Source organism: Bemisia tabaci, chromosome 9, assembly GCF_918797505.1.
Source record: "Bemisia tabaci chromosome 9, PGI_BMITA_v3".
NCBI classification, from domain to species: Eukaryota; Metazoa; Arthropoda; class Insecta; order Hemiptera; family Aleyrodidae; genus Bemisia; species Bemisia tabaci.
In genome coordinates, this window is record NC_092801.1 from 25,857,291 (window position 1) to 25,878,642 (window position 21,352).

The 21,352-nt window shown below is 39.1% G+C and overlaps 1 protein-coding gene across 2 annotated transcripts in view; it reads left to right on the plus strand.

The window, feature by feature from the left end:
- Positions 1 to 411: 411 nt before the first annotated feature.
- Positions 412 to 21,352, plus strand: part of sNPF (short neuropeptide F precursor) — a 178,792-nt gene continuing 157,851 nt past the window's right edge. For both annotated transcript variants that reach the window (XM_019052600.2, XM_019052601.2), the window contains exon 1: positions 412 to 640. The gene's annotated coding sequence lies outside the window, so the exon portion shown is untranslated. The remainder of the gene's footprint in view (positions 641 to 21,352) is intronic.

Below are 21,352 nucleotides of genomic sequence, written 5' to 3' on the forward strand. Positions count from 1 at the left end.
TTAGCGAGTAAAATAGAAACTATTAAGGGATAATCGGGTTTTTCCTCCAAGACAAAAGAAGTTGCACAATCTTAGCAACATTGCAATGCTAGTGGTTCCTTTTTGCGAAATGCAATCCAATCATTCGTCTATCAATTCCAAAAATCAGCCCGCCGCGCGTAGAATCATCCCTCGCCAATGCGCCCAACGAAGTCATTCCAACCCTAAGCCAATCCACCCGGACGCACCTCTCACCCTCGCACCCACGCTATCATCCTCGTCATCTTCGGGCGCCGATTAGCGGTGACACCCCCCGATCCAGCAACAGGTCCTCTCCTCTCCTCCTTCCCGCTCTGTTTTTTTTTCGCGCGCAAACTCGCGGGCCGCGGCGCGGCGCCCGGCGGGTGCAGCTCGTTATAAGGGATTATTGCACGTACGGCCCTTCATTTCCGATGAGTCACTGACGATCCGCCCTGCCCCGTCCGAACTCCCGAGTATCCGTGTCCGTGTTTTTCGGCTCTCGCTGCTCGCACGCCACACCGCACCGAACCGCACCGCACGCTCGGCGCATCTCTCTGGACCCCTCCGAACCCGTGCGCGACCCTTGCTCGTTGCTGCTCGACGCCGGGGCTCTTATCCTCTCTCTTCGGCTCTGATCAAGGTGAGTGGATGAGTGATTCACATTGGTTTTACCACACTGGAAAAAAAACACATTGGATCTAGAGTTCAGACTCTTGAAAACATTGACAAGAAAAAGGACTCTTGATTCAATCAGGGTTAAGCTAAAATAAGCTTTTTACGAATGAATAAAATGGAAAATTAATTTGAAGTATTCTATTTTAGGGAGATTTTATGTATATATTTTTTTCTGGATTTTCGGCTATCAATTTTTGACTCGCTGGAAAAAAAAACACATTGGATCTAGAGTCCAGACTCTTAAAAACATCGACAAGAAAAAAATACTCTTGATTCAATCGGATTTTTGCTTAAATCAAGAACCAAGCCTCTGAATTTGAGCGAATTTCCTTTTGATTCAATCGGATTTTTGCTTAAATCAAGAACCAAGCCTCTGAATTCGAGCGAATTTCCTTTTGATTCAAGCTTAAATCTGATTGAATCAAGAGTCCTTTTTCTTGTCAATGTTTTCAAGAGTCTGGACTCTAGATCCAATGTGTTTTTTTTTCCAAAGCACCGACTCACAGTGGATTGAGTCAACGGAGAGGTCGAACTTGATTTAAGAGCTTGAAAGTGTAAATTTTCAGTAATAAGGAATTTTGATGTTTTGAAAAGTTACATTAGTTTTCTCGTAAAATTTTCTGTGAAAAACACCTCTTAGAATCAAAACTGTAACAAGATAAACGTAAAATTGTACAATATTTGACAATGTCATGTCCGACCTCTTCCACAGACTCGTTCTACTGTGCGACTACCGGACTAAGGAAGAACGTTGAATGAACATTTGGACTGAATTTTGCAATTAGGAACTATAAATTTTAGCCCGGTTTAAAAACAACGTATGAGCCATTAGTTTCCCTATGCACATAAGTGTTTTTTCAGATGTGCCAGAATTTATAGTTCCAAATTGCAAAATGCAGTCCATTTAAGAGTTGCTGGTTTATTACCAGATAAAACAAGCACTTTGGAAGAGCGTCGTATGAGCCATTACTCCATATTTCCAATAGTAAGAAAGAAATTCTCTGCAAATACTCTTGGTATTTTTTTTTTGTAATTTTTCAGACAATTTCGTTTGCAATTTAATCTAATGTATTCGCAAGTTTCAATGAAAAATATGCATGGAATTCCTCAAAAATACACTGGAAAAATAGTTTTTTGAATCCTGAGTCCAAAAACGATTAAGAATTTGACAAGAAAAATTGATCTTGATCCGATCGGATTTTTGCTTGAATTGAGAGCAAAGCATCTTGATTTAAGCGTATTTCCTTTTAATTCAAGCAAAAATACGATAGAATCAAGGGTATTTTATCTTGTCAATTTTTTCAAGAGCCTGGGCTCTGGATGCAACACGGAAAAAAAATTGCTGATTCAACAATTCAATTGCTAAAAACAGTGAGTCCAATGTTTCAACGCAGATTTTACAACCAAAAAATGCTACTTTAACCACCCCCGTGGTTAAATCAGTTTACAATGTGGTTGAAGTAGCATTTTTTTGTTGTAAAATCTGCGTTGAAACATTGCACTCACTGTTATTAGCAATTGAATTGTTGAATCAGCATTTTTTTTTTCCGTGAAGATACTTTTTTCCAGCGAATTTTTATGGGAATTTATGCATACTTTAATAGGAATTTTCAAATATATTAGATTAAATTGCGAAAAAAAAATCGGCCGAAAAATTTTAAGGAAAAATATTGACAGTGTTTACAGAGAGTTTCTTTCTTAGTGGAGGAAATATGGCGTTGTCTGAAAACTCATACTGCGTTCTTACTCAGCACGGTGGAGTAAGGAACCAGTTTTCAAGAAGTTTAATATGTGGATGCAGAAAATTAAGGATAAAATCATTATCTCATCTCTGATTTTGCATTAAGGTATTCAGATGAGCTCTGCTTATCCAGCACGATCTGAGACAGATTTTTCGTCAGTTGCGAGTATACTCAAGAATTGTAATAGAGTGAATAAGTGATGCAGATTGATTGATCTCAATACAGTAAAATCCGATTTTTGGGGGGAATTTTATTCGTTGGGGAGGAATGTAGGTTCCAATCTAAGTGAGCCAGGATTCGCGCTCTAATTGAGAAAATGGCTTCCCTTGCTACGTTAACAAGTATCAGCTGCATTGTCTTTAATTGCATTAATTAATACTTTTATCGGAACAGCGGCACACTGATCTTTTATAAAAAAGGTTGGCCTTACTATGTGCGTTATAAAAGGGGAAAAAACAAAAGGAAGCCCACCAGCAATCAATAAAGCATCGTTGAAAGAAAGACTGTGGTCGGTGCATTAAGAACGGAGAAAGGCAAATAACAAGTTAAATAATATTGAGGTAGTATTTTAAATGATTCGTAGTACCTCCAGTTCGCAATTTCACTCTAACTTAAGATGGCTATTGATACCCCTTAAATTGTTCCAAATGAATCTTAATATTTCATTCAAAAATTAAGTTTGTAGGTTACTACAACTGCTAGGAATGGGAAAATACTTTAATAACTTCCTTCTTTTTCGTCACTTTCTTTGAAACGAAAGTTTTACAGATTCCGTCTGCGCAATATGCGTGAATATTTTGGAATTGTATTTATAAAATGCCTACGAAATTAAATGAGGGTAAACAATTTAATGAGCTTCAAAGAATTTTCAATATCTTCGAGAATTGGGTTATTTATGTGGTTTCTCTTATTTTGTCCTCCAAAAGTATTTCCTTGTTAATAATCAAAATGAAAAGTACTCAGTTGAATGTTCAATTGTATTGCTTTCCTTGATGAAGAAAAACTCACACAAATTTTGAAATTCACGTTTGGCCGCCCTCTCTTGCTTGTGCGATTTAAGCCTACAGAAATAATCTCGACAAAAGCCACATTTTTGGCGTGCCTTCGAAACAGGGATGTAACACGTTCAAATTTTCCCCTCATGGAAAGACTTTTGATTGTTTCTCAATCTTGCTTGTGCAGCCAGCCCTGTTGTATGCATTCTCATTATGAATCTAAAATTATTTTCATTTAAAAATCAAAATCTCATTGTTGTCCTTCTTACTGTAATCAACATGCATTTCTTTAACAACAACGCACTCATAAATTTGGTATTCCTTTCACTCAAAGTAATTATTCCCACATTCCCATATTTCTTAACGCTTAATCTTCACAGGCAAACCATCACAGCAACTCTACGTTGCCATTTACCGAATATTTCGGTTCTTAAAATGACTCATTATTACAAAGGCTGTTCAAAAAGTACGTAGACTGAAGCTGTAACTTGAAAACCAATGTATGTAGATAGCTATCATTTTTGCACACTGGCCATAGACAGAGATGAGAGTGTTTCTAAGATTTTAACGTTTCTTCCAAAATTCTCGACGTATGATATCAAAACGAGGCGGTTTCGCATTCGCGGTATCATGAGTGAGGGATTTCTGTGCGCGTCTGATATAGCTCGTTAAATTGAGTTTTCCTGCGGGGCAGCAGAAAGTTGAAATGGAAATGATGATGGATTGCAGCGAGCTTTTGGGAAAGTGATCGTTAAATTTAAGGTGCTCGGATCGGAAGAAGCGAACGCTTCCGCGTGTCATAAATGCCCTCCCTTTTCATTTTCGACTTTTGACACTGTAATTGATGAAATGAAACCGTGCTTCTGCGAAGACGGTACCGCACAATCTTACGTGCAACTTTATGAGTTCGAACAGTTTTTCGAACAAAACAGTGGGGGCACAGAGAGACGAGAGGGTCAATTTAGTATTTATTTATCATGACAAATACAGGCGCAAACTCACTGAAGAACTGTTTGACACAAGTGAACTTTAGAGCGAACCATTAAAAATGGATCTAATGAATCTATGTCGAGGGTTGCAATTTTTCATGAAAAATAAAATCTTGAAATTTCAGAAAAATATGATGAAAAATGAAAAATATTCTTCGAAATTAGATGCGACGTTATATGAAAGGCGACTGGTCTTTGCTTTTTAGAGTTTTACTGCGTGTTGCAGACCCAGCTCCTGATAATATGTTTCATATTTCTCACAACTTTGTAAAAATTCATGAAATATTTCACGGAAATTTTCAATATTTCATATTTCCTGTTTTACCCGTACAAACCTGTCTATAACTGTTTGAATCCAGACATGCCTTCAATTCTTAATGAAGATAAAAAGCGACTGCACAGTGGCCGCAATCTTGCAAAAAAAGCGTATTGCCTTTTGAAGATCAATGTGTGAGGATTTCTAGGAATATACCTTTTATCTCGATTCAAAGAAAATATTTACTGGACACTTAATTACGTTAAAGTCAATTTTTACATGTTTAACAAAGTTTAAAACTCTTGGGAAAATTTCCCTCACAAAAACTGGATATCTTTAATCACGCAAAATACCATTACAAATAGTAGCAACGAAGCCTTTCGTGCTCGGGTCAAACCTGTTAAAATAACAAGTTTCGCTATGTGCGCTTTTTAATTTCCGTCACTGACTCAATGAAATTATTTCTCACCCTTTCAATGCAAAGGAAAAGCACCTGTGTGTAAAAATTACGTGGTGTACCGTTATACTAAAGTGCCAAAGAAGAGCGCCGTATGAGTCTTCAGGCGTTGCCAAATTTCACCTGATAAAATACGGATTTTAACTTTTCTTTGTCACACTTACAGAATTTTTCTGTTTACAGAACAGAACTTCGATTGTGGGAACAGAGTACTCTGCCCTCATGACAGAAGCCTCTGTGACTGTTACAAAAGAAGTGCAGGAGCCCTGTGAACAGAACTATTTTTTTCAGTGTAGAATAACCGAGATAAAATGGCAAAGTTACCGGGAATTGATTACCAATAAAAGTGGTATTCTTATCTGAAAAAAAAACAGTAAAAATACCGGGTTTTAGGTAAGCTCACCAGTCTGTCTTGGTAAAATTACCAATAATTCGTAAAAAAAAGTGAGATGGTAAAGGTACGAACGGACCTTGGTAAAAACGCCGAGAATCTTTTTTCAGTGTGCTATGGAAAAACGCTTTATACGCACTCGAAAGTTGCCGAATTTGCTCTAATCAAATTTGTATTTTTAAGGAGAGTTTTGGATATTTTCTCTTGAAATTTTCAGATAATTTAGATCCAATTACAAAAACAATTCTCAGAAAAATCAGAGGAATAATAGAACTAAATTTTCTCGAAAATTCGTGATTTTCTGAGGAAATTTGGCAACGTCTGTAGGCTCATACGGCGTTCATCATTAGGACGGTAGTATTCACCCTTCTCAAACCTACTTCAACACCCCATTCTGATCTTCCAAGACGTCAACACTGCACCGTGAATTAAACTTGCCCAATTCTCACACCTCCGCTAAACGAGAGTTAAATCGATAAGACGGGGTAATTTTGACGGATAATTAAAACTCCTGCCCCTCCTTGACTGCCTCTTCTTTTTATTTAATTAAATAGGCAGTTTACATTTATTTTACGGGGAGACTCTCAAGAGGTAAAAGGCCGTGCTTTCGATCGGCCTAATTTTATGTTGAAGTAATTATAACACTTTGGCATACCTGCTCACTTTATTCATTGATCTTTGGGAGACTTTAGGCGGATGATTTTGGCAGGAGGTTTGCTGACATACGCACAGAAATTTAAAAAAAAATATTTCTAAAGAAATGGGCCCGACTTCTAATACGGACGTATTAGGCCTTCCCCGCTTGATTATTTTTCTCCCGAATCTGAGCAAGACCTCATTGGCAGGATACAGCGAAGCATTGCGGGTTCATGCATCTCGCCATAGTGCCTTCAATTTTGCAGACGCAACACGGTCATCCATCAAGTACGAATAGTTGTATTTCTGCGCCGTCATCAACGCGTTTCCTTTTTTTGGCTCTGTCTCCGTGTCGTGTTGATTCCCTTTGACCTATTTGTACTGCCGTGCTAAGGAAAAACGCCGTATGAACCTTCAGACGTTGCCAAATTTCTTCCAATAAAAATCGAATTTACTGAGAAAATTGTGAATATTTGTTCCCAAAATTTTCACACATTGTTTTACGTAATTTAATCTAAATGTCTGAAAGTGTCAAGGAAAGATAAGCATACATTTTGTCACAAATTTTTTGGCAAAAACTTTTTTCGAAGGAAAGGCAACTGTCGAATGTTCATACGGCGTTCTTCCATAGCACGGCAGAATGAGCCTGTAGATATGGTATTCAATGAGACCCAATGTACCATACACACATGTTACCTCTTCAACATTTTAAGAGGAAAACGAATCATATGAAAGGACGGTTCAAACTCAACTCCTAAATAAGATACAAGTGTTTACAAGAAGCATTAGTTACTGTTAAAGAAAATACAAATGGTATCATTTGTATTATTTGTGTTAGAAACACTTATTAATTCTTTCAAGAGCCGATTTCCGAACTTTTCGCGTTGCATGGATCGTTTTCTACGTAGGATTTTAAAACGAAAACATGATGCAACTTTTTTCTAGCTTAGACCATATATTTATCTGAGTAGTCTATTTTCAAGACTTGAATCTTTTATCTCTTTTTTTTTAAAAAAAAAAAAAAAAAAAAAGAAAAAATAAGTTTTCAAAAACAGCTTCCCTCAGCCGTGTTAAGGAGAAACGCCGCATGAACACTCGAGAGTTGCCAAATTTTCTCCGGTAAAATGTTAATTTTTGAGGAAGGACGGGTCGTAACAATTGTAATAATAAATCACTCGGGATAATTTGAACTCATAGGTTGGCTGCCCTTTTGGGCCCTAGAAGCTACGTGACCTAACCTCAAAATTACCGACTTATCCGTATTCTCCCTACAGGTACTAGCTTCACTGTGCGCGGCTACGTTAATTTTTCCCGAGAATTATGGTATCGCCGGCGCGGCGCTTGCTAATAAAGTGAAACACGTGGAACGGGGGTATCGGATGTTTCATGAGCGTGCATGAAACTCCTGGGGCCGTAACTTCTTGGCCGCGGATGAAAGACCGACCGAGGAATTTGCTGCATCCTGTATGCCCCGGCGTGAATCTAGATCACTGCCGAGTTACAATATTCGCACGCTGCAAAATTTCAGAAGTACCGATTCGACCCAGAAACCACGAACTCAGAATCATCAACTCGGGGCCGTGTTTCTTTCTTCAGCAGTTGGACAGCGTTAAGCAGAAAGGAACCAAGCCACATCAGCTATTGCCAAATTTAACAGTGCAATTTAATTATTAACAAGAGAACTTTTGTGCGGATTCCTTAGAAAATTTTGAGGAATTTGCTTAGTACTATGAAGAAAATTCACTGAAATTTGCACAAAAATCCGCTCAACCGTTGTCATGTAAAAAAGTAAATCGCCCGATTAAATTTGGCAACAGTTGATGTGGCTTGGTTCTTCCATGCTCAATACGGTCCTTTTGCCTCCTGCTGCACCTGTTCATTTCTTTGATGCTCAGTGACAATGTCCAATTTCATAAGTTATATGCAAAATATGTGCGATGGAGAATTTGCAGGTGTCTGAATCTTGTTAAGATGAAACCTTTGAGTGCTCTGAGCATAAAAATAGCCTCGGTTTCTAAAATGAACAATTGGACTGCGTCCAGTAGACAGGAACCAAGCAGCATCAGATATTGCCGAATTTAACGCGGGCACTTTAAATTTTTACATGAGAATTGTACGGATTTTCGTGTAAATTTCAGTCCTCCTTTGTACGAAGCAAATTCCTTAAATTGTTTAAGAGGATCCACAAAAACGTTCTCTCGTAAAAAATTAAATTGCCCGGTTACATTTGGCAGTAGCTGATGTGGCTTGGTTCCTTTTTGTTTAACGCGGTCCATTTGAGATTTTCAAAATTTGCCCACTGAACCTGTTTATTTCTTTAGTGCGCAGTGACAATTGCCCAAAAACCTGGGCCATATTTTCAAAATCTAGATAAAGCGGGCTCATCTAGAGGCAATTGCCTGTCGATAGCCGCAAAATCATGAAAATCGGCCCGGTAGAACCCTGGAACTAAGCGTTACCAGATACGCAAATTTAGGAGGTCTCGGAGCTTATATATATGATGTCATTCCCGTGCGATACTTTTTAAAACGGAAAACTCAAAATTTCTCAAATTCTTCACTCCGATTGTGAAGGAAATTTCAGACTTTTTACAGCTGAACTCATCGAGATTATTGAGTCATATTACTTGAGAATGTGCATTGTTACGCTCGAGCAGAAGCGCCCGACAAATTCGTCTTTTGTCCATCCATCACAGAGTACCCAACGCACGCTTTGTTCTACGCTCGAGTGCTCTTGAAGAGAAATGTCACAGCGTCGATTTTTTCCGAGAACGCGGCATTCTCGAAGTGTTCAATGCCCTAAAGAAGGTTACGGTGAAATAAGTACTCAAATGTGAAACCCGGTAGGGGGATACAAGAGGTGTAAATATAGCCCCTCCCTCCCCCCAAAATTACATCCCTTCCTCCCAGATAGATAGATAGATAGATAGATAGATAGATAGATAGATAGATAGATAGATAGATAGAAAGATAGATAGATAGATAGATAGATAGATAGATAGATAGATAGATAGATAGATAGATAGATAGATGGATAGATGGATAGATGGATAGATGGATAGATGGATAGATGGATAGATGGATAGATGGATAGATGGATAGATGGATAGATGGATAGATGGATAGATGGATAGATGGATAGATGGATAGATGGATAGATGGATAGATGGATAGATGGATAGATGGATAGATGGATAGATGGATAGATGGATAGATGGATAGATGGATAGATGGATAGATGGATAGATAGATAGATAGATAGATAGATAGATAGATAGATAGATAGATAGATAGATGGATAGATGGATAGATGGATAGATAGATAGATAGATGGATAGATAGATAGATAGATAGATAGATAGATAGATAGATAGATAGATAGATAGATAGATAAATAGATAGATAGATAGATAGATAGATAGATAGATAGATCGATAGATAGATAGATAGATAAACAGATAGATAGATAAAAATGCAATGAGGGGAACACGGGGTACAGGCTGTAAATAAAAGTAATTTGACGGGACGTTTCGGGTTTCACATTCCCTTTTTCAACCGCCGGAAAAAACACATAAATGAGCCGCCGCTTAACAGCAAGGCAAGATTCTATTAGATAGATAGATAGATAGATAGATAGATAGATAGAATTTATTGATGCACACAGCCTATATTAACTAACAAGCTCTGGCACAAGTCAGATTTACAATTTATGCAACAATTTAAACAAAATTGACCATACAGGTTCTTCGGAAAATTCTTTTAGACTATAATAGGCTTTATTTTTTAGTTTTATTTTCAATTGGTTAAGGAATATATTGACCAGAGGGAAAATTAGAGAGAAATTTGGATTTGGATGAAAAAGAATGTCCAACGTATATTTTTAATAATCTTTAAAAGTATCTCAAAGACAACGCGAATAGTTTTGTTTAAAAAAAAAAAAAAAAAAACAGAACTCTTTTCTGAAAACAAAAATTGTAGAAGCGCCTAAAGTTACGAAAATTCTGGCGTGTGAATCGTTTATTTTCCAACATTTTTGACAAAGATATCAGATAATTTTCCTTTGTATTTAAATGAGGCTTGGTAGATATCTAAAATAAAACATTTCAAAAAAATTAAAAAAGACTCTTATAGATTTAATTCTGATCTCTGTTTTGGTTTGGAGATTTGTGGATTATCGTGAAAATATTTAAAACCCAGAATGTTAAGTATCCACAAAAATAAATATACTAGTAAAAACTGCATGTAAAACAACGCAGGGGCAATTCGGTATATTAGGATGAACAACTAATGGCATGAACCTTCACAGTGCAGCCATTATAAACAATACAATTACTTTCCTTTTCATTTTTTGCTGTTTCAACACTAATTGATTGCATAAGAGAATCGGACTGTAAACAATCAAACGTCGATTTATCGGGTCTGTTGCCTGCATTAATGACCTCTTGCCATCCCACGCTATCCTAACTCACCTGAAAAATTGTTTTTTCATTGATTTCGCTTCCTCTGAACTTCTTTTATAATATGCTGGTCATGATGAGGAAACCCTCGCAAAACTCCCGCACACATGAAAGGGCAAAAAAACAAAAACCTAACAATTATTAGACTTTTCTAAGGTTTGATAACAGTTGCTCACCTTTATGTTTCGATGAAAGAGAATATCTGACAAGTTAAAAAAAATATCAGAGCTGCAGACATACCAGTTTTACAATTTAATCAACCTTTATATAGGCGAAAAGCAGCATTTACAAAAAAATTTCACCCAAGTTCGTAGCTATACATGGGGGCCGATAATTAGTTCTTGACTTTTTTTTCAATTTTTGACAGACCTAATCAACTATTAAAGCTGATTAATCAATGCATTTTTGTCTGAAAAAATTAATGGATGTTATGAGTAGAAAGACTAACGACAGACTGTACAGAGATTTTTGAGAATACCTGACTCGCATTGCTGGTGAAGTAAGCATCACGGGACATGCTCTCATCAAAATTGGATGTAAAACACGTTCAGGCACTAATACTGGCGTGCTAAGGAAGAATGTCTTATAAGCCTTGAGACGTTGCCAAATTTCATCCGATAGAAACTGAATTTACCGATTGATTTAGATTGTTGCTTATTCAGCTCCGCAAGTAGCACAGATTGCAGTAAGTAGCAATTGCATGGTCAAAATATTGCAATTCCATTGAGTGCTGTGCCTGTTGCTTGGCTCCTATTTGAAGGGGCAACATTTATTTAAACTTAGTGCGATGAAATTGAAATAAGTTGCAATTTTTCAGTGCATCGCATATCGTCTACCTTTCTGACATATGGAGCTCATGTTGTCGATTGTTTAAAATCGGCATAATTCGACTAAATGATGTAAAAATATTGCAATTTAATGGTAAAAAAAAATTACAATTTATTGAAATCAAATTGGAATTAAATTTCAATATTTCCGTTGCACAGTGCTACTTGGGTTTCTAAAACAGACCCCATCTTTTCCACTCGTCTTTAGTTCCGTTTGGGGCAAATACGCCCGAATCTGATTTTGGCATCAGATTTTGCACTCTACGCGAAAGCGCGTTCCCTTCACCCCCAGAGCATTTTCACTTTAACACCCAGCCGCAGCATACAGGTACAGGTCAGGGGGGTCGAAGAATCACCCCGGCCCAGATTCGGGCCGGGGGGGGGGGGGGGGGGCGGAGTTGGGGGCAATCAGCCGTAACATCACATTGAGTGGCAACAGGTTTAATGAATACATACCGAGATAACCGTAACGGGAGGCGCCGCGCGGCACCCGAGATTATCCGCCCCAAAACCGCTTTTTGAACGGCCGAGTGCCTTGATTAAACCCTCTCCCCCCACCCCCCACACGTAAACCCCCTCCCGCTCTCAAGCGCCCCCCCCCCCCCTTGCGCCCTCGACATCTTATGGGGTTCGTTTAAGGATAACTCAATGCGGCGCGGGATATGCTACCGCGAAATGAGGCGTTCGGCTCCCGGAGAAAAATGAGGTTCAAGACCTGGCGACAGGTTGCCGCGTGTGATTTTGAAAGTCGAAGCCACGCATGGTGGATCTAGAGTCCCTTTGTACTGAGAGTCAGACAATGTGAATCCGTTTCTGATTGGTTCCCGTATTTTAGGCCTTCGCAGTGTCACAAACGGGAATAAAGATTACATTTTCACCGATTGCAAAGCTTATAATCTGGAATGGACCAGGGAATTACGGGTTCGGCAAGAAACAAACGGAATGAGAGAAGGAATCGAGAAAGGAATTTGAGAATGGGTCGATCGATGATTATGAAAAACGTTCAATTTCTGTAATTTTTATTCCCATTTGTGACTCCATGAGGGGATGTTGTCTTGACTCTCAGTATAAAGGGACACAAGGTGGATCGAGTCAATCAGAGTGGTCAGACATGAAATTTTTGACTAAAACAGCGAATTTTGATGTTTTATTTGTCAAATTTTAGATTTTAAGGGGTGTTCCTGAAAGAATATTTTATGAGGAAAACAATGGAGCCATTTTGAAAGTTCAAAGTCTTGTATGAAAGGAGTTATAAGCTTTTAAAGTTTCAAAATTTTGTCCGATACCTCTCCCACTGACTCGATCCACTTTTAGTCCAAGAGCCAGACGACTTTGAGTGACAAACTCGGGATACATGTTTTGACCCCCTAAATCGATAGCCTTGCATACACTGAAACGGAAAATTTTTGTCTGCCGCCCTCTAGCCTGTGCCATCACCCTCATCTAGGCCCTCAAAGTGGTCCAAAAAACACCATCTGGTGACACACTCCTGACGCTCGGCAGACAAGTCTATTATTAAAGATCATACCCAGGGTGACTAGAAAAACTTTGTCTGCCGCCCTCTAGCCTGTGCCATCACCCTCATCTAGGCCCTCAAAGTGGTCCAAAAAACACCATCTGGTGACAAACTCCTGACGCTCGGCAGACAAGTCTATTATTAAAGATCATACCCAGGGTGACTAGAAAAACTTTGTCTGCCACCCTCTAGCCTGTGCCATCACCCTCAGCTAGGCCCTCAAAGTGGTCCAAAAAACACCATCTGGTGACAAACTCCTGACGTCTAGTGCGGTTGCGGATGTACTCCTGTGTGCAGCTTGTGTAATAAAGTTTGAATGATACATCATTCTCTTCTTTTTTTCGTGTAGAATCCGATTTTCGATGTTGTCAAGTCCAAAAATGATGCTGGTGCCCCCAATTCAAGATGGCGCCCAAAATGGCCGCCCCGGGGGTCAAAATTCCAAAATTTGAGAATATTGTCGAGTTTGGTATCCATTTATATGTAATTTTGGTCGTAAAATTCATATCTGGTGTCAAAAAATCATTTCAACCCCTTAGGGACCGTCAAATCCAAGATGGCGGCCAAAATTTCAACTTTAATGATAATTACCCAAGATGCACCTTTCACTGTCGAATGACGTGTCTTCATTCATGTTAATTAGGTCAGAAAACCTAAAAGGGAGGTCTACAATGCCACTGCACCCTATGGAGGGCCAGGGTTCACCCCCTCCTACCCCCAATATGGCCGCCGCGGAGGGCATAAATAGTGACATTCTCTCAGAACGTCATAGTAGGTGTCGATTCCTATGTAATTTGAGGCGTAAATTCCAAATTTCAAGTCATAAATCGCAAATGTGAGACTTGCAATGGCTTATACCCTATATGGGGCCAGGGGAACCCCCTCAACCCCCTCTTCTTTCTAATATGGCTGCCATGGGGGGCATAAATAGTGAAATTCTCTCAGGACGTCATGTGAGGTGTCGATTCTTATGTAAGTAGAGGCTTAGATTCCGAATTCCAAGTTGAAAATCGCAAATTAGAGGTCTGGAATGCCATTTCACCCTACGCGGGGCCAGGAGCAGCCCCCTACCCTCTTCAAAACGGTCGCCGGGGGGGCATAGTTGCAGTGAAATTCTCTCAAAGCGGCATGTGAGGTGTCGATTCTAATGTAAATAGAGGCGTAGATTCCGAATTCCAAGTCGGAAATCGCAAATTAGAGGTCTGGAATGCCATTTCACCCTACGCGGGGCCAGGAGCAGCCCCCTACCCTCTTCAAAACGGCCGCCGGGGGGACATAGTTGCAGTGAAATTCTCTCAAAGCGGCATGTGAGGTGTCGATTCTCATGTAAGTTGAGGCGTAGATTCCGAATTTTAAGTCAGAAATCGTCAATATCTCAAAGTGACAAAAATACATAAGCATGGCAATCGCTCCAGCCTTCATCTTGGAATAAAGAATGCATCTTGGGTTGGGTTCAGTTATGTCGAAAGAGCTGGAAATGAATCGGATAATTTAATGGTGATCGACATATTTCACCGGTGTTCTTTTTCAAATGTACACAGAGGATTCATATTGGTTTCTGGTTCTTCATTATTAGATAAATGGATAATAGATGGTTCTTTTTTTAATCGATTTTCTTCTAGCAGGAGCGTGCGTTTTTTTGCAGATAACGCAGGAAACTGTAGGTGTCGCTTCTACTAGGAGACGAAACCCTGCGCTACAAAAAGCACTCAATTGTCCAGTTGTTTTAATTGCAATTAAACTGAGTGCGTTCATAAACAATAACATAGGAACTCTGAATGCAGATACATACTTCGTCGGCAAAAAAATTATATTTTTGTGGGAATTTTTAAAAATGAAAAAAACAGACGCCCATCTGAGTCCTTTGCGTACATAGAAAAAGAATACGCGTGAAATTTGTCAATTACCATTGAAATCACCAATTCATTTCCAGCTCTTTCGACAAAAATGAACCCAAGCAGCATTTTTAGTCCAAAATGTAGGCCAAAGCGGTTGCCATATTTAAGTATTTTCGTCACTATGGGGTATTTACATGTTTTGACTTGTGATTCGAAATCCACGCCTCAGATTAAAAACAAATCGACACCTACTATGCCGCTTTGAGAGAATTTCACTGTTCCTATGTGGGCGAATGTTGGAATAGCGGACATTTCAGGGTGAAAAACGTCGATAAATCAAGTTCATAATTTCCCTTGGAAGTTATGTGTTTTCTTAATTCTGGACGATTTCTGGGATCTGAAAATGTATATGGTCCCAATTTCATCGGATATTTTTTTTAATAAAGTTTTTCCTGTACAAACTACAGCTATTTATGACGGTTATGAGCGTGTGAAAGTCATGAGTTTCGCAACATAAATGCTGCACAAGCCGCCATCCATGGAAACGAACATATGAGCACCAGATCTCTAATGGCATTCCAGACCACCAATTTGCAATTTCCGACTTAGAATTCGGAATCAACGCCTCAACTTACATGAGAATCGACACCTCACTTGCCGCTTTGAGAGAATTTCACTGCAACTATGTCCCCCCGGCGGCCGTTTTGAAGAGGGTAGGGGGCTGCTCCTGGCCCCGCGTAGGGTGAAATGGCATTCCAGACCTCTAATTTGCGATTTTCAACTTGGAATTCGGAATCTAAGCCTCTACTTACATAAGAATCGACACCTCACATGACGTCCTGAGAGAATTTCACTATTTATGCCCCCCATGGCAGCCATATTAGAAAGAAGAGGGGGTTGAGGGGGTTCCCCTGGCCCCATATAGGGTATAAGCCATTGCAAGTCTCACATTTGCGATTTATGACTTGAAATTTGGAATTTACGCCTCAAATTACATAGGAATCGACACCTACTATGACGTTCTGAGAGAATGTCACTATTTATGCCCTCCGCGGCGGCCATATTGGGGGTAGGAGGGGGTGAACCCTGGCCCTCCATAGGGTGCAGTGGCATTGTAGACCTCCCTTTTAGGTTTTCTGACCTAATTAACATGAATGAAGACACGTCATTCGACAGTGAAAGGTGCATCTTGGGTAATTATCATTAAAGTTGAAATTTTGGCCGCCATCTTGGATTTGACGGTCCCTAAGGGGTTGAAATGATTTTTTGACACCAGATATGAATTTTACGACCAAAATTACATATAAATGGATACCAAACTCGACAATATTCTCAAATTTTGGAATTTTGACCCCCGGGGCGGCCATTTTGGGCGCCATCTTGAATTGGGGGCACCAGCATCATTTTTGGACTTGACAACATCGAAAATCGGATTCTACACGAAAAAAAGAAGAGAATGATGTATCATTCAAACTTTATTACACAAGCTGCACACAGGAGTACATCCGCAACCGCACTAGACGTCAGGAGTTTGTCACCAGATGGTGTTTTTTGGACCACTTTGAGGGCCTAGATGAGGGTGATGGCACAGGCTAGAGGGTGGCAGACAAAGTTTTTCTAGTCACCCTGGGTATGATCTTTAATAATAGACTTGTCTGCCGAGCGTCAGGAGTTTGTCACCAGATGGTGTTTTTTGGACCACTTTGAGGGCCTAGATGAGGGTGATGGCACAGGCTAGAGGGCGGCAGACAAAGTTTTTCTAGTCACCCTGGGTATGATCTTTAATAATAGACTTGTCTGCCGAGCGTCAGGAGTTTGTCACCAGATGGTGTTTTTTGGACCACTTTGAGGGCCTAGATGAGGGTGATGGCACAGGCTAGAGGGCGGCAGACAAAAATTTTCCGTTTCAGTGTATGCAAGGCTATCGATTTAGGGGGTCAAAACATGTATCCCGAGTTTGTCACTCAAAGTCGTCTGGCTCTTGGACTATTTGGGGCGTAGAGACCATCTGGCAGTGGCACAGAGGATCGAGTCGATCAGAGAGGTCGGGCATGCAATTTTTGACTCAAACTGCAAATTTAGATGTTTAATTTGTCAAATTTTAAGGGGTGCCACCAAAAGAAAATTTCACGAGAAAACCAACGGAACCACTTGAAGTACCTCAAAGTTGTGTATAAACGGAGTTTTAAGCGTTTAAAGTTTCCAAATTTTGTCCGACCTCTCCCATTGACTCAATCCACTGTGCCGTGAATGAAAAAATCTCAGGAATCAGACGTTTTTGTTTCGACAAAATTTTCAGATATTACCAGTTGTCAAAATATTAATGAGTGAGCGGTTTGAAAAGCCGTGTGAAGTACACTTTTTTTTCGAAATGAGGTTTTTTGTTGATTTGAACTTTCTAGAGGTAGAAGCACTGCCTTGAGAAGTCCCTGCGTAAAATCTCTCTCCAGGTCGGGTGAAAAGGAGAAACCCCTTAATTCCATTTCAGATTCAGATCAGTTGAATTGCAAAGTGCACGATAACCTTAGCTGTCGGTCGCCACCAAAAATATTATCTTGGCGATGTAAAATTGGAGTAAACATATTTTTCCAATATTTTTAAAACAATTTTTGTGAATATTAAGACTAAATTTTATGGCATTATTTAAACATATTTCAAAATTATTTTTAGGAATTAACTGTTCGAAAAATCAAAATAGTTCTCGAATATGTTAAAAGTAGTGTTACACAAACGATTAGTTTGTGTAGCAAAAATGAAGCTAAAAACGAAGTTTTACTAAGTTTGTTTTTTGCATTTTCATTTTGCAGTTAGGGACTACAATTTCTGTCGGATCCGTAAAAACACTGAAGTGCACAGGGGAACTAATGGTGCATGTGTTGTTTCTAAACTGAGCCAGAATTTGTAGTACCGATTTGCATGTAGTCCAAATAGTCTGTGTGATCAAAATGACAATGACAAGCATGTTACATTTTAACCACGAGAAAAAGTGCACCCCGTTTCAATGCTGGAAATCATGGGTGGTGTCATTGACATTCCGCAGAGGTGGAAACTTGGCTTTAAAAGCTGGAGCTATCGCACTCACACGTAAACGACATCTGTGGCGTGGCGTACTTCGCGATATAATCGCTTGATCTGCCGCATAAACCTATGGGAAAGGATCGATGAACAGGGTGTCCGCAACGAACACCTTAATAATCGATTCTTCACCATAGCTTCAAATGGGAAAATATCGATAATCGATCATTCACGCCTCGCCGCTGAACGACACCGGTAATCACGTGGGAGGAAATCACGTACCCTAATGTAAACAAAAAGATTGATCAGCTTAACTTGGAGCCTCTTTAGGAGTTTTCCCAACACATACTTTCAACAAGAGCGATGAACCAAACTTTTTTGCCATGTGACTTCAAACAAGTATCGATAGTATTGATTCAACAGGGAAGCAGACACGACTCCTGTTTCACGTCATTCGCACGGCATTGAACGTATTCTTAAGAACGTTATCATTAGGAACGCGTAAATATTGCGAGATAAAATATGAATGTTTTTTATGTGTCTCTTTCCTACTTATGACTACGGAATAAGATGCTCCCGCCGGTGGCGTGGCGTGCTTCGACATATATATCGGTATTTCGCCATTTGAAGCTATGGTAAAGAATCGATTATTAAGGTGTTCGTTGCGAACACCCTGATAATCGATCCTTATACACAGGTTTAAATGGGAGATCAATCGGTATATCACAAAGCATGCCACGCCACTGGCTCCCGCGCGAATTAGAGAACCTCCATACTGCCGAGCTAAGGAAGAACGCCGTATGAACATTCGATAGTTGCCAAATTTCCTTCAATAAATGTTTATTTTTGAGGAAAGTTAAGAACATTTTTCCTAGAAATTTTCAGGAACTTTAGGTGAAATTGCAAACAACATTATCTGGAAAATTCGAAGAAAAATATTCATGTGTTTACCAGGAAATTCGGGTTAAATTAATGAAAATTTGGCAACGCCTGAAGGTTCATACGGCGTTTTTCTTTAGCACGGCAGTAAAAAGAGAGTGCGGATATGTCGAAATGCGGAGCTTATAGGGTCCAAAAGGGCAGCCAACTTTATTACACAAAAAATGTCACTGTCATTCTTCAGATTACGCAATAAGATCAAGGGCCCGATGACACGATCAACAATAAGCTTAAGTAAAACTTTCATTCTGGGCTATCATAGGGGACCTACAACATGTAATAAATTAGGGACTTTTTCCTTACTTAGAATGTAATTAAACAGACCCTTGTGCAAGGACTTAGCTCTCTCTATTCTCATCATGTAGCATATAAACAAATAGATATAATTTGGAATTTTAAAAAAAATTCAGATTCCAATGTCCAACTCAGATGGCCAAAAATGTTCATGAATGAGCGAGCGTTATACAGTAAAAACTAAGTCAAATACGTGTTTTACCAACGAAGGTTTGTAACAATAAATTGATCATAATGAACCATTTTATAAGGTCTGAACTATAAATAAACGTCATTTCTTTTTTATTCAGAATGTTGCGTCAAAAACGATTCATGCAACAAATAACTAGGTTATCGACTTCTGGAAGAGTTGATAACAAGTATTTCGAACACAACTCAAGTGGAAGTTAGACTATACAAATGACGTCATGCCTCTTTTTGCGATTCATGAACGTTGATTTTGAACATTCAAATCGTGTTTAGGAATTATTTGGCCGAGTTCCCGTTGTGTAATTTGTATTCTTCGTGCAATTTGGAAGAGAGGAAATATGTTGTACAGTGCTTCAATCCGTACATTGCGCGTAGAGACCGTGCGGCCCATTCTGCCGTGCTGGGGAAAAACGCCGTATGAACATGCGAGAGTCGCCAAATTTCCTTCGATAAAATGTTCATTATTAGTGAATGTTATGAATAATTTTTCTTGAAATTTTCAGGAACTTTAGCTGAAATATTGAACTAAATTAACTGAAAATTTTGGATAAAAATATTCGCATATTTCCCAGTAATTTCGGTCTCTATCGAAGGAAACTCGGCTACGTCTGAAGGCTCATATGGCGTTCTTCCTTAGCACGGCAGCATTATACTAACAATCAATAACTCGATTTTTGAAATCGGTTATTTTATTACAGGTGACCTTCGAAGATAAGGTCTATTAAAGTGATCACATACTTTCTCCAATGTTTCATTTCAGTATCATACGATACATTCTTCATTCTTCTTCAACCTTCTTAACGAGGCAAGGGGCTCTGTTAGTCTAGACTCTATTTTAAAAACTGATGGAGAGACGGGATTTTTTAAGAACTGCAATCGAGATCCATGTCCTTATAGCTTCAAGGTCAATATGTCTACATTATTCGCAAGGATGAATCAATATGTTTCAGTGCAGCAGAAGAAGAGAGGGTCAGAGCAAAAAATAGCTTGACCTTTCAGGATTTGTTCATTCATTCATTTTCGAGAAAGGACGGAGGATTCCGTTACAAAATGTGTTACGTATTCCTCCACTCAGTACCTTCAATTCCAGCGTAACCCACACACCCCTTCAAACGTTAGGTAATTTATGGACAACCCTCAACCTCAAGTATGTGTGCGTCTAGACGTAAAACGTGACAAATATGTACTCGCGCCTCGCGTTCTGTATCTACCCTACCGTATTAGGAAAAACGTCTTAAGAGCCTTTAGACGTTGCCAAATTTCCTTAGATAAAATATAAATTTTCGGAGAAATATGTCAATATTTTTCTTCAAATTTTTCGGCAAATTTTATAAGCGATTTAATCTAAAGTGTCTGAAAATTTAAGGGGAACATATCATAACTTTTCTCAAAAAGAGACTTTCTACAGTAGGAAATTTGACATTGTTGAAATGCTTGTGCGGCGTTCTTTCCTAGCACGGCAGTATACCCTACCAGAATTTACACTCTCTTTTATTGAAAAATATCGCCGTGTAAAAAGGTCTCTCGGCACCTTTCTTTTTTTCGCGGATACGAGCCTTAAGCATAGGGTGAAGTTTAAGTGAAACACAGTAGAATATTTTATTCTCCAGAATCTGTTATAAACTTTTCTCAGCCTCCAGGTGATTTAAAATCACTATGCCTAGTACTGACTAATTTCAGTAGTATAGTCTTGGAGGTGTCTCCGTCCTAAAATAATCAAAGTAATACATATGCTGTTCGGAAAGTTGTTTTTGACGAGGACATTGAAATCGTAGTAAGTTAGACGGGAGCTCTACATTTAGTCCGAATAATGTTTTCCTCTCTCTTCTTCCCCTCTTAATTTCTTCTGGTCCCTTATTAACAGTTTTTCTATCTTTTATTGTTTTTCCCCTGTCTCTACGTCCACTTTAATTTCACGCAAAATTTGGAATTTTTATAAAACATTTGAGAGACAATTTACAATCGTCTTAGAGTAATTGAGAGCATTTTCGAGAAAAATTTTACCACATCGCAGTGTGAATAGATCATTTTGGCTCTGGTATCATCTTAATCTGTAATTAAGTGGTTTAGAGGACAAGGCGTATGAGTGCAGTTTTTGCTTTATCGAAGAATACGTGTTTGACGCTTTGAAATTACA